Here is a 10,563-nt window from a genome sequence, read left to right on the forward strand (position 1 = left end):
AAAATTTTATGGGTGTATAAGGATATTTGAAATTGGAAAGCAAATTACCCAGGGGTGTCTCGCTTGTTAAAAGGTAAATAAGAAGAAGCTGTGGAGCCCTCCCTCTGGAGGACGCAAAACAACCTACAGGCTATTTGAAAATATCCAGGTTGATTTTATAGAATTGCTTAAAGTGGGTCGGTGGAAATATTTGCTAGTTAAAATAGATCAATTAACTCAGTGGGTTGAAGCATTTCTAGCAGCTCGGGCTACAGTTCCAACGGTAGCTAAAATATTGTTGGAACACGAAATTCCAAGAATGTGATAATATGGTAGGATTTAAGTTGATTTATATTACCCCGATTTATTAAGAATGAACTAGGCATCCTGGAGTGGTTGCTGACCACAATTCCCTAGAGCTCAGAGGCAGAAGAATGCTGGTGGAAAAGAATAAAAAGACTTTCTGAATCAGTGGGAACGGCCTAAAAAGATTGAAGATCTCCTCCAGGGTCACCCACCAGCAACATTATTAGAATTGATTACAGAACTGCCATTCCAGAAACTGAGATTGATAACACCTGTTGTTAAAAGAGCTCAGAGACAAGTAAAACGTTGGGAGTGTGGTAAACATGGTTTAAGGTGTCATCCATGGATATGTATTGTTTGCACACTTTGCTTTAACTCATGGTGGAGAGTAACTAAGAAGGAAGAGAAGGAGAGACAATTGATTTGCTTGTTTTGCTATGGTTATGTATTTAGCCAGCTAACGATAGAATGCATTGCTAGTGATTTTTTTGGGATATCTTTGAGACTGGGAGACAGGACCCTTCCAGCAGCAATTGGATTAATAGAAAACTTAGATCAATTGGTTCTTGCTATATTTGCTATAGCACAAATAAGAGAACGAGCAACTCATAATATTATAGACTAGTGTCTCATAATTGATAGTTGTTGTGGAGAAGAAGTCTATATACCACATCATAGGCGCATTCGGGGGCACATTGGCGCCGCAAGTGTGCCTATTGGACGCAGCGACTAAATGCACTCCCCACCCTTGAAGTAGAAAATAATTGGAAAAATCTTATTGTGGTTAGCACATCCCTGAAATTTTGGAAAATACAGGTTTATGGTATTCCGGCCTAACCTTTTCCCTGTTCTTTTCATTTTAATTATTCCTTCTTAACTAGCCAGAACGGAGAAATGGCATTTAAAAAGGGACAAGCAAAATCTGTGGGGCTATGGGTGCCAAGGAAACCAAGAGCACCAGTGACTAGATCTCAGGATATTACCTTTGCTACCGAGAAGACTGGCATCTCGGCCCTTGGTTGCAACCCAAGGGGCCTTGAGAAAGGTAGAAAGGTAGATTTCCTGAGGATTATTTTCACTGTGATCATTCTGGTACCCTGGGCAGTTGGCCAAAGCCAGAGAGCCACACTGGACAGAGTTTCGGCAATGAAAAAGCAAACAGGGCAAAAACCAAGTCCCAGCAGTTTCAACATTTGTGACTATTGCAATCACTCTGTGTGGATTAAGGACAAGATGGAATCTGTGTTTGTGACACACCTGTATGTTAGTTCTGCCTGCTACAATCACAGCAGTTTTATAGATGTTTGAATTAAGGAAGGAAAGATGTATTGGGTAGGGAAAAATTTGGGATATAATGGATGAGCTCCTTATCCCCATGGTGATCAAATTAGCCGTCAATATGAAAGATTCGTTTGTTTTGAAAGAAATAATAATGGAAAGGATCCAAGTATAGGCATGGGAAACCGGGCACTAAAAGAAAAATTGAAAGAGAAAATATAAGAAGAAAAAGAAACAAAGGGGAATAGAAGAAAGAACAGGACAAAAGTGTCAACAGAATTGGCTGAATTGTATAAATAGCTAAAACAGTACTACAAAGATTGGGATTTGCCAGCCTCAAAGAAGAATCTGTTTGTGAGACTGATGCAAGAGATTGCTACAGAATTGGGATTATCCAAATGTTGGATTTGTGGAGGTCTAAAAATGGCTGAAAGCTGGCCGTGGAAAGGTGACAGCTTAGCTCCAGAGCAAATTTTTAAAGTGGAACCACACCCAAATTTCTGGAACATTGAAGAGACCTGAAGGATGGATTTTAAGCCATCAAGTAATTGGAATCATTTGTATAACTCGAGAAGGAAGGAAATTTAATAAAATAGTAGGGCATACTCCTTGTAAATCCACATTAGTGGTTAACATGGATAATCATTCAAAAATTTGGCGACCTGAAACCCCTGTTGGATATTAGGGACCAATAAAAGAAATATATTGTGAATGGGATGAACAGATTAATTTATGCTGGTACAGAAGTCCTGGAGCTAACCCCTACCAATCCATCAGTGGCATGAAGTCTTATTGGGAACAACCAGAGAAAACTGATAAGAAATGGAAAGCCTCAGATGGGATATATTGGATTTGTGGGCAACGAGCATACAGTGAGTTACCTCAAAAATGGGGAGGAACCTGTACTTTGGGAGTAATACAACCCTCCTTCTTTGTTCTACTGAGGTCTAGGAGCAATGTGCTAGGAACTCCACTGTATGAAACCCTGCAGTGGAATAAAAGAGATTTGAATTTAAATTTCCAACAGCAGGAGGGAATCAAAAATGGGGAGAGGACGAATGGCCTCCAGAAAGAATTACAGCATATTATGACCCAGCAACATGGGCTCAGGATGGGTCATGGGGATATAGGACCCCAATTTACCTGTTGAATTGATTAATAAGGCTCCAAGCAGTAGTGGAGGTGGCGTCAAATCACGCCTCTGGTGCCTTAAAAATGTTGGCCAGGCAATATACACAAATGCAGGCGTTTGTGTACCAAAACAGGATCGCCCTAGACTATCTGTTAGCAGAAGAAGGAGGAGTTTGTCGGAGATTTAATGAAGTTGAGTGCTGTGTAGAAATTGATAATTATGGGGACGCTATCATAGAACTTGCAGAGGAAATTAAGAGAGTGGCTCATGTGCCGGTACAAAAGTGGAATTCAATCTTGAAAGCAGATTGGTGGGGTAACCTCTTTGGAAGTGTTTGGAGGAAAAAGTTAGAGTTCATGTTGTTATGCTCAATTCTGGAACTTCTGTTTCTGCCTTGTATGATTTTGTGTTTTATTAGGCTAATTCACTCAGTGATTCAGGGGATGCAGATTACAACAATGTCTCTAGATTCAGAATCAGCAGAAAAAGGAAAACCAAGATCTATAATGGTATTAAAAGCTAAATCGACCCCTGATAAAGAACAAGGACCTAAAAATATTGCAATAGACCAGGAAATGCTAACTAAACTTGAAAGAGAGTGTGAAAGACAAGAGGCAATAACAGAAATGCTGGAAAAGTTTGAAGCTGAAAAGAGACAACGAGAAAACCAAAATTCTGAAAAATATAGAAGATATCAGGGCATAGTTTTTTAATAAAGCACGAATCATAATGATCAAGAAGAGAAATGAGGGACTTGTGACAAATAGGTATGATTCGTGCTGATAAAAATTGAAACAGTAATCAATATTGATACAGGAATTAATATTTGGGAATAATAAAATAGTTAAAAGTTGTAATGTCAAAGAAGAGAGGGAGGTGAGGGGCTCCACCCCCCCGCCCTCCTAGCAGATATTCTCAAGGACCACAGGAAAGAAGCTGAAGATACAGTGGCTAAAAATGAGCAAAAACCTGGATGAGTCACAGAAAATGCTAATTATAAGGGATTTATTGCCTTGATATGTAGATGCAGTGATACGTTAGTCTTGGCTTACATTGTATTGGCTTGGTGCGCATGTGTAACCCAAAGGTGAATTAAAGGACACAGAGGAAGACTACGAAATTTTCATCAGATGACCCCCAAGAGACTTGTGCGACCACCAAACCGAGTGGTGGCACATGCGCGGTAAAGGTGGTAATGAGGGCGGAGATAGAAAAGTGATGAAACGAAAATGGGAGGAGATGGTATTGACACATGGCATAAAAGGGGTGATTTTCACTTGGCAAGCTTGTACGTGATGTGGCAAGGATCCCAGAACCCTGCACTCTGTACTGTGCGGTTATCTTTTGCTTATACGCTATTCTTGGAACCAAATTATCCCTTATTTTAATCAAATTCTACTGTATCCAATTTATATTTTTTTATTTTAACTATTCAATTAAAATTGTTACTACTTTTAATATTGTTTGGTTTTTTTATGATGGGATAATTGGGCAAACATAACAGTGGTGACATGGCTGGGGAAGGGACACCGAGAGACCCCGCAGGAGCTGAGGGAATGGGAGGAAGAGCCATATTCAAGCCTTGGGCACGCAGACTGTGAGGGGATAAAACTGAGTGGCTCCCTTTTTGGGATCCCTCTTCAGAGGCACCAGCTCAGGCTGGTTCTGTGTTACTGCACCGAGAATAAATGGCTTTATGGAATCAGGCATCTGAGACTGCTCTGGGAAACCTGGGCTGGAACCAGGGAGGACATAGGGGCAGAGGGTGGGAGTGGGGGTGTGGGGAGTCCAGCAGGGCCCACTGGGGCACTGGAGCCACTGCTGTGGAGGGGCTCCAGTCCCAGCACTGAATATCTGTGGTGGCCGGACTCTGATGGCCAGAGAGCCTTGGGCAGGGTCAGACTGGGAAATTTCCTAAATGTCCTCTGTTGAATTGTGTTGTTATATGTTTTAGTTGCATTAAGTTGTACTTTGGTTTATCCCTGTTAGTTCACCCTGTTAGAATGGTTCTGCCCCTGCTGACTCCTCCCATCTTTTTAATGTCAATCTCCCTACTCCCTCCCCCTTTTCCCCAAAAGTGGCTGAACCCTTCCCTTAACCCCTCCCCAGTGTTCTGTCCATCACTTGACAGCCCATTTCCCCTCCTCTAGAAACTTCTACCAAGGGCGTCGAGTGATAGGTTCAGACACCAGAACCCCTCCCTTGGGTGGCCTTTATTGGTGCCCCTACCTGCCCATTTCCCTGATCCCCTCGCCCTCCTGTATCCCCATTGGCAGGTGGCAAACCCCTCCCTGGTTTACTCTCCCCTTTATAACACCCTGCAGAGCCCCAGTCGGGTGTCTTCAGCTGTATATTCTCGCTGTGTTAGGGATCTTGTTAGAGCTCAGGAATAAACCTGGACTTTGCCCCCAACTGGAGTCCACTCTCCTTTTTCTACCAACATCATGCTGCTGTCTCATCTGAAAGGTGAAAGCCTCAGTCACTCTCCCAACCTGCCGAGGAACTGGAGAGTGTCCCTTGCTGCCTGCAGTGCCAGAGCAAGCCAGGGTGACTCCGAGCACACACTCGGAGAGGCACTGTGACAATCCTCTTCTGCACAGCTGGCTGCAGAAAGCAGGGCCCTGCTGACCCTTGCAACAAAGCCACCTGTCCCTTCTGACCACATCCATCAGAGCAGCAGGGACGAGGTGAAGGCAGAAACAGGGAGTGCTCAGGAGTGAGGAAAGGTCTGCTCAGGGCACAGGTTGCTGCCCTGCTCTGCTTCCCTCTCCTTCTTGCATTCCACTTCCTGTGCTGTCTGCTCTTTGAGGCTTTCTGGTTTCTTTGCCCAGGGCCACGTTCCAGAGAAGGAGGAGGACCCAGACTGAATTAAGGAGCCCCTTGGCAAAAGCTGCTGCATGTCCAGAAAGGTTTCCTGGTGCTCAAGGGGAGGATAGACCAAGGTGAGGAAGGACTGACTGGGGGTACTGAGGATTAGAAATAGAGAAATGTCAGCAGGGACCCAAGAGAAGTCACAGCCCCAGGGCCCATAGTTGTCCTGAAGGTCAGATGGGAAATGCCAGGGCTGCTTGCCCAGGATTGAATCCTGCTCTGTCTCCTCCCACTACCTTTCCTGTTTTGCTCTGGTCTGAAAGGAGGGAAAGCACATAAATGGCATAAAACACTCAAGAGTTTGAGGGTTTTTCTCCTGAAAACAGAGCAATAGCGTCACAGCTTCTCAAACAGTAACAAGAGTAGATTATGTGCACGTGGACCCATCCCTGGATGTGCCTGTGCCATTGATAACTGATGAACACAGATATTAGCTCAGATCACCACTCATGGAAAGATGGTTCTGCTTCCAGGGATGGGTCACCCCCTTTCTCACAGTCAGAGACAGATTGTTCTCTCTGTCTTTCTCATATTTAGAAGGAGCCCTGACCACTGCTTTAGACAGGAGAATTATTTTATGCAGGGTCAGATCTGCAGTCTTGAGCCAAAGCGGAAGCTTTGAGGAAAAAAAAGAAAATGAAGGAGGAAAGACAGAAGAGGGGAGGAGAAGGAAAAAGAAAATGAAGGGGGACAGGGAGAGAGGAGAAAGGGGGGAAAAAAAGAAACTCTCTCTCTGCATTGTCAGTGATGTCTCTGTTAGCCAGAGACCACCAGAGTCTGGTCTCCAACAGAGGCCAAATAAATTAAACATTTTGAATTTCCACTGAGTCTAATACAACATTAATATCAGTATTTGAGTTAAATCCAGGAGCACTGTATGAGTGGTCCTGAAATCTCATTAGGCTTTGTCTGGGGTGCTAAGTTGAGTTACTGTTTTAATATTTATATTTTATATTATTAAGTTCTACTCACTCCATGAAATAACTATTTATTTTATATTCAGACTAAAAATTTTTCCTGATCAGCCAAGATCAAAGAAACAAACATTTGGCCAATATATTCATGGCATCCAGGCTGGTCCTAATCAACATGCTACTTACTTTTTACTTTTCTCCCAATTAATGTGTAGCAAGAGTAATGGCAACAATTTTTATTATCGGACAAAAATAACATTAAATAAATAAGTAAGGCCTGAATTGACAATTTTTTTTCTTTGTAGGAATGAATTAGGGACTGGATTCGTCTCTGTAGACTCTGGGCAGGAAGGGACAACGGACTTTGAATGGGAATTCTATGGAATATTAACTTTGTGGTCTCCCCCCAACCCTTCCTGACTGTTCCCCCACCCTCTGCAGCACAGCTGGGCCTTGATGAGGCAGACACTGAAAGCCCTGGGGGCCCTGGAGGGCAGCAGGGCTCCTTCAAGCCTCAGCAAAGCCCAGTGAAGGCCCCAGGATGGTCCAGGGAGCTTTTCCCTCTCAATCCCCTCTGGCAGAACTGGACTCAGCACTTGAAGGCCCTCGGCAGTGCCCAGCCCAGGGACGGTCACTGCCCGGGAAGCCTTGAGAGGAGGGTGTGTCACTGCTGTGCATGGCCAACAGTGATTGCACTGACCTTACCCACAGGGGCAGCTGCAGACTGTGCAGATTGCTTTGCTGCAGACAGCTCTGTTTGGGCAGGGTCACACTTCTGTTGTTGGCTTTGTTGCTGCAGACACTGATATTTTAAGGAAACCCCACCAGCACTTGAAGGACAGCTAGAGGAGGATTGCCACCCAGTGACAACCAGGGCAGTGGTTCCTGAGTGCCACAGTCCCCTGTGGCTGGGCAGGTGTGGTGTGAATGTGCTGGGCAGGGGTCAGCCCTTCCCCTGGCTGGGCTCCTGCTCACACAGCCCCGGGGTGCTGCTGCCTTGCTTGGCTGCTGGCCCGTGTGCTCCACCTCCCAATCGCTGCCCTTTCACCCTGGTCAGTTCAGCCGAGAGCCTCAGGAGAGGAGTGCTTTACTCCTGGCTCTTGGAGAGACCATTCCTACCGCCTCTCAGATTTCCTGACAGGCATTTACGGGAAATCGGTGTCAAACCGAGAAAGGAGGTGCTGCAGGGGAGGGAGGAGCCCGTGGGGATGGGAACCCTCTGCAGCTGCTGCCCCTGCCACCACCTGGTTCTGTCCATCAAAGCCTTCTCTGCAGCCCCAGCTGTGTGCTCTGCTGCCGGCCTCAGTCCCTGCCCCTGGTGCCTGGACCCCGCTATTTCCCGGCTGTGACAGCCCAGGCTGGCACTGAGGAGCTCATCCCTGTGTGGGGCAGGAGCAGCTCCCCGTGAGCACCCCCCATTCACCCGCCAGGCAGCTCTGCTGAGCCATCGCTCCCGGATCCCCACGCTGCTGGAGCCCTTTGCTTTGCCTGGCCATGGATGCCAGGGCAGCTGCCATTCCCATGGGATCCTGCTCACTGGCTGGAGACCCCTCCAGGCTGCCCTCAGAGCTCTCCTGCCAACTCTCCCTGATGATCAGGGAGTTTCTGAGCTGCCAAGGCAGCGTCTCCCCTTTCTGACCCCTCCACTGCTCACTCACACAAAACAGCCCATCCTGTTGAGGATCTCCAGGTGTCCCAGCTGCTCTTCACATCCTCATCCTCCCTGACACTCCCCTTCTATTGCATTCCACCAGCACTCAGGCACAGCCTTCCAAACCATCTAGGGATGGGTTTGGCTCCGAACAAAAATAATGTAGGCAGATTTTGAGATTGAAACCAGCAATTTTGGGTTCTCAGGCTTCAGAAACTCCCACTCAGGAGCATTTAAGCTAAGAAACTGCCAGTTTGGGAGCTTTGAGATTCAGTGATTCAGGGAGCTTTGGGGTCCCAAACGATTTAGAGAGATTTTGGGCTCTGAACAAGCCCAAAGTTTAGGCAGCATTAAGGCTGAGAAACACCAATTTAGGGAGCATTTGGTTCAAAACCAATGATTTGGGAAACTTATGGCCTCAGAAAGTCCCCTCTAGGCATCTTTTCAGCTCAAAATTCCAATTTAGGGAGCTCTTGGGCTCAGAAGCACAGGTTTAAGGAACTGCAGTACACAAAAAGGGATCTCAGCAAGCTTTGCAGGTCAGGAAAAGCAACTTGGAGAGCTTCAGGGCTCAGGAACACCAACTTAATGAACTTCACGGCTCAGAAAAATCAGTCTCCAGAGACTCAGGGCTCAAAAGCAGCAATTGAGGATACTTTGGGGCTCAGCAATACCATTTCAGGGCACTTTTGGCCTCAGAAATTGGCATTTGGGGAAGTTCACAGTTGTCAATACAAGAGTTTCAGGAGCACTGGGGCTCACCCACCTGGGGGCGTTTTGGGACCCGAAACAGCATTTGTGTTCAGAAATACTGATTTAGGGAGCACTGGGGCTCTCAGACACCAATTTAGGGACACACAGGCCCATGAAACCCTGATTTGGGGAGTTCAAGGCTGAGAAAAAATCATGTTGGGAGCTTTTGGAATCAGGGAGAGTGATTTGGGGATATTTTCAGAGCAAAAAGAACAATTTAGAGAGCTTTTGGGCTCCAAAAAACCAATTCATGCCAATTTTGGCCTCTGTAGTCCCTATTTAGGAAGCTTTGGAGCTCCAAAGCAGCGATTTAGGGAACTTTTGGGCTGAGAAGCATCACTTTCGGGAACAGAAGGAGCAAGTCCTGAGGAAACACGGGAGCAAGGGGCAGGCACTTACCTGGGGCAGGTCTGGGAAGGAGCCGCTCCGCGCTGGCGGGCGAGCACTGCTTAAAAACCGGGATATATACAGCTCACTAGCTCACCGTGCCCGACCCGTTCCCGCCCCCACGGGCTCCTCCCTCTCTCCCCTCAGCTCCTTTCCCGGTTTTACACCGATTTCCCGTAAATGAGGTTTCCCCGCTCCCATCAGGAAGCGGCTCCTTGGCTGGGGGGGGGAAATGGGCACAGCCAGCAGCCCCCCCCCCCCCGCTCCCGGGGCCTCCCAGGCTGGGAGTGATGGCAGACCGGGCACAGGGGCGCCAGGGCTCTGGAACACTGATTTGAGAACTTCGTGCCTTAGAAACCGCTGTTTCAGCAGCTTCGGGGCCAGAACAGTGAGCTCAGGAGTTTTGGGGCCGAGAATGAGCAATTCTGGGGGCTTTAGGGCTCCAAAACACTGATTTTGGGAAGTTTTTTGGCTCGGAAAATAAAAAAACAAAAAGGGAGCTCTGAGTCCAAATTTAGGGATATTTTGAGCCCACAAACAGCTGTTGGGGGGGATTTTGGGCTCAGAAATAGCCATTTGAGGATATTTTAGTGTCTGAAACACCAATTTAGGGAGCTGAGAAACACTCTTTTAAGGAGGGTTTGGGCTCATAAATATGAAATTAAAGAGTTTTTGATCTCCCAAATCAAAAAACTATTTGGGGAGAGCTGGCAGACTAACTGTACCCCAAACCTGTTAGCAGGCTTGCAAGGGTCCCTCAGGGGTGAAGAGAGAGGCGAGAATCTTGACTCCATGATCAGAAGGCTGGATTTATTATTTTATGATATATATTACATTAAGACTATACTCAAAGGAATAGAGAGAAAAGTTCAGAAGCTTGCTGTGCTAAGAATAGAAAAATGAATGAATCAACAAAGGAGCTCTCTCTGATTCTGTCCCAGAGAGCTTGGCCCCTGATTGGCCCTTAATTGTAAAACAGGCAACATGGGCCAATCACAGGTACACCTGTTGCATTGCACAGCACCAGATAACCATTGTTTACATTCTCCTTCTGGGGCCTCAGCCTTCCAGAAGAGGGAAAAATCCTAAAGAAAGGATTTTTCACAAAGGATGTCTGTGACACCATCCCACCAGGGCAAGTGCTGTGTGCCTCTGGTGGTGAGAACAATGGCTGGATGACTGCAGATATACCACATATATTACCATATATATAACCATATAATATATTTAGTTTATAAACTAAAAATATTCCTGATGGCAGCCACATTCCTGGATTTAGAAAGGCTGCCAGA

At 46.3% G+C, this 10,563-nt stretch overlaps 1 protein-coding gene across 9 annotated transcripts in view; it reads right to left on the bottom strand.

Annotated features, from left to right (window-relative positions):
- The window catches only part of LOC106630081 (uncharacterized), a 48,665-nt gene extending 39,251 nt beyond the window's left edge, over positions 1–9,414 (bottom strand). For 3 of the 9 annotated variants that reach the window (XM_074531018.1, XM_074531019.1, XM_074531017.1), the window contains exon 1: positions 9,284–9,372. The gene's annotated coding sequence lies outside the window, so the exon portion shown is untranslated. Of the gene's footprint in view, positions 1–9,283 lie in introns of all 9 variants that reach the window. The other 6 variants (XM_074531015.1, XM_074531014.1, XM_074531021.1 and 3 more) reach the window with 6 other exon arrangements.
- Between the last annotated feature and the right edge of the window lie 1,149 nt (positions 9,415–10,563).

The sequence above is a fragment of the Zonotrichia albicollis genome, chromosome 34, assembly GCF_047830755.1.
Source record: "Zonotrichia albicollis isolate bZonAlb1 chromosome 34, bZonAlb1.hap1, whole genome shotgun sequence".
In the NCBI taxonomy this organism is placed as follows: domain Eukaryota; kingdom Metazoa; phylum Chordata; class Aves; order Passeriformes; family Passerellidae; genus Zonotrichia; species Zonotrichia albicollis.